The sequence below is a fragment of the Cebus imitator genome, unplaced genomic scaffold (assembly GCF_001604975.1).
Source record: "Cebus imitator isolate Cc_AM_T3 unplaced genomic scaffold, Cebus_imitator-1.0 Scaffold779, whole genome shotgun sequence".
Taxonomy (NCBI): domain Eukaryota; kingdom Metazoa; phylum Chordata; class Mammalia; order Primates; family Cebidae; genus Cebus; species Cebus imitator.
This window is the reverse complement of record NW_016108094.1, coordinates 120,458-124,301: the sequence shown is the minus strand read 5'-3', so window position 1 is coordinate 124,301 and position 3,844 is coordinate 120,458.

Here is a 3,844-nt window from a genome sequence, read left to right as displayed (position 1 = left end):
ATGCAGTTTTGCTATTGTTGCCCAGGCTGGAGTGCAGTGGCAGAATATATATATACACATATGTAATATATATTAAAAATATATATTATATTTAAATATATATATATATATAGTATTTTTAGTAGAGATGGGGTTTTGCCATGTTGGCAAGGATGGTCTCAAACTCCTGGCCTCAGGTGATCCACCTGCCTCAGCCTCCCAACGTATTGGGATTACAGGCGTGAGCCAGCATGCCCAGACTAAATTTAAAAAATATATATTTTTAATAGTCTCAGAGAGGTGGTGAACCAAGAGGGGACAGCAGTCCTAAAATTCTAGAGTAGGGAGAATCATAGAGAAGCTGGCTGGCAGTTGCAGCAGGATTCTCCCTGGGGCATTTGCTAATTCTACCATTGAGCAACAGGCCAAGAATCCAAGCACTGCCCAGACAAGGTTGCAGAGAAGCCAGCTGAGCTGAGTCATCTCATAACACTGGAGGAAGAAAGTTGGGGAGTCAAAGAGCCTTTAAAACAACAGATTTTTGACTGGGCATGGTGGCTCACACCTATAATCCCAGCACCTTGGGAGGCCAAGGCGGGTGGATCACGAGGTCAAGAGATTGGGACCATCCTGGTCAACATGGTGATACCCGTCTCTACCGAAAATACAAAAATTAGCTGGGCATGGTGGCACACGCCTGTAGTCCCAGCTACTCGGGAGGCTGAGGCAGGAGAATTGCTTGAACCCAGGAGGCGGAGGTTGTGGTAAGCCAAGATGGTGCCATTGCACTCCAGCCTGGGTAATAAGATCTTAACTCCGTCTCAAAAAAATAAAAATAAAAAATAAAACAACAGATTTTTCTCTTAAGACATTTACCAAATTCTGAAGCTGTGTAGAACTAGAGGCTATAAAAGTCTAAACCTACAGCCGGGTGCAGAGGCTCACACCTGTAATCCCAGTGCTTTGGGAGGCCGAGGTGAGCAGATCATCTGAGGCTAGGAGTTCAAGACCAGCCTGGTTAACATGGTGAGACCCTGGCTCTACTTAAAATGCAAAAATTAGCCCAGCCTGGTGGTGTGCGCCTGTAATCCCCTTGGGAGGCTGAGGCAAGAGAATGGCTTGAACCCAAGAGGCAGAGGTTGCAGTGCGCTGAGATCGCGCCACTGCACTCCAGTCTGGGTGACAGAGTGAGATTCCATCTCAAAAATAAAGAAATGAATAAAAATCTAATCCTCAAACCTCTGAAAAGCAGTGTAGGATTTTTGACTGACAGGGATGAAGATTAGAATTTAGGACCCACCAGGGCAAAGGGATGGGCAAACACACAGGGCTTTCATTTGAATGAGCAGGAGGGCTCCTTAACGGAAACAGGATGAAACTGGTGGACTGAAATTTGTCAAAGTGTAGTGCAGCCTCAAACCATAAAGTCCTTGATGGGGTTAAAGTGATCAATGCTCATTCTATCTGCCTAGCAAGGAAAGGGTGGAAGAAAAAACATCTGTAAGTTTTTATACACAATTTCTAGGTCTAATAAAAATTACTAGCTTGCTAAGAGATAGGGCCATCTCAATAAAACAAGAGAAAAACTAGGAAATAGAAACAGATGATCCAAATATTAAAGAAGACAAATAAGGAGTCAACTATGATATGCTCAAGAAAATAGAGGAAAACAAAAATTAGTCAGGCGCGGTGGTGCATGCCTTTAATCCCAGCTACTTGGAAGGCTGAGGCAGGAGAATCTCTTGAATCTGGGAGACAGACAGAGGTTCCAGTGAGCTGAGATCGCACCACTGCACCCCAGTCTGGGCAACAACAGTGAAATTCTGTCTCAAAAAAAAAAAGAAAGAAAGAAAGAAAGAAAAGAAAATAGCCGGGCGTGGTGGCTCAAGCCTGTAATCCCAGCACTTTGGGAGGCCGAGATGGATGGATCACGAGGTCAAGAGTTCAAAACCAGCCTAGGAAACATAGCAAAAGTCCAGATCTACAAAAAAAAAAAAAAAAAAAAAAAAAAAAGAAAAAATTACTCAGCCAGGCATGGTGACTCATGCTTGTACCAGCACTTTGAGAGGCCGAGGTAGGTGGATCAACTGAGGTCAAGAGTTCAAAACCAGCCTAGCCAACATGGTGAAATCCCATCTCTACTAAAAATACAAAATGTAGCCAGGCACGGTGGTGCATGCCTGCAATCCCAGCTACTCGGGAGGCTGAGGTGGGAGAATTGCTTGAACCTGGGAGGCAGAGGCTGCAGTGAGCTGAGATTGTGCCACTGCACTCCAGCCTGGGTGACAGAGTGAGACTCCATCTCAAAAAAAAAACGAATGCAATAAATTGTCTCATATCTACCTATGACCTGGAAGCCCCCTCCTCTGCTTAGAATTGTCCCATGTTTCTGGACCAAACCAATGTACATCTTACACATGCTGACTGACATCTCATATCTCCCTAAAATGCATAAAACCAACCTGCGCGCTGACCGCCTTGAGCACATGTCAGGACCTCCTGAGGCCGTGATACTGGTGCGGGTCCTCGACCTTGGCAAAATAAACTTTCTAAATTAACTGAGACCTGTCTCAAATTTTCTGGGTTCACACTAACTTGGTGATCCAAGATTTGTTTTCCTTTCACACTGGTCAGTTGTGCCTGAATTCCAAAGGGAGGAGAGTATAATGAGCATGTCCAAACACCCCTTCCAATCATGACCTGAACAAGTTTTTCAGGTTTAGTCTGGAATCCCCTTGGCCAAGAGGAGGGTTCAATCAGTCTGTTGGGGTGAGGAAGGAGACCTAAGCATCTAAGACCACCTCCCCCTTGACTTCCACATTTCATTTCAATAGGAGAAGTAAAGCCTGGCAGACCGGTGCCACCTTAATCACCCTCCTGTAGATCACAGGCATGGTATGGAGGAATCTCTCCGGAAGACATTGTTTTTACTTAAACAGGATCAAACCCCCACCCCACACCTACTCCATGGACCAAGACCCTTTCACATGTAATTTCTAAAGCTGTAAACCCAAGACCCTTGCATGTGTAATGTCTAGAGTTATAAGCCTTTATAAGGGCAGGGACTTTCTTTGTTAGACGAGCTTGGCTGTTAGGCACCTATGCCGCCTTGTTCCCGGACGAATAAATCACCCCTTCCTTCCCAGTTCCATGTTCAAGAGGTCTGGTTCGTGGCCTTTTTCCTGCTTCAGGGGGACTTAGAATCTTACTTTTGGTCTACACCAGGGAGGGCATGGAAGCTGCCTGGCTCTTCCTATACACTGCCTTTTGCATCTCTTCCATCTGGTTGTTCTAGACGTCTTTCCTTTTATAATAAACCAGCAATCTAGAAAATAAACCATTTTCCGAAGTTCTATGAGCCATCCTAACAAATTATTATATCCAAGGAGAGGGTTGTGGGAATCTCTGATTCATAGCCAGTGGGTCAGAAGTACCAGAGACCCAGACTTGCAGTTAGCATTTGAAGTGGAGTCAGTCTCGTGAGTGAGCCTTTCTTAACCTGGGGCTCTGGTGCTAACTGCATGGAGTCAGAATTGAATCGAATTGTAGGACCCCCAGCTGGTGTTGAATTTGTCAGTGTGGGAAACTCTCCCACACATACCATCATATCTGGCTAATTTTAAATTTTTTGTGGAGATGGGGCCTCCCACTGTTGCCCAGGCTGGTATCAATCTCCTACCTAAAGCAATTCTCCTGCCTGGGCTTCCCAAAGGGCTGGGATTACAAACATGAGCCACTGCACCTGGTGGAGAAAAGTGCTTTGAAAGGGCTTAGAGCCGGGCGCGGTGGCTCACGCCTGTAATCCCAGCACTTTGGGAGGCCGAGGCGGGTGGATCACGAGGTCAAGAGATCGAGACCATCCTGG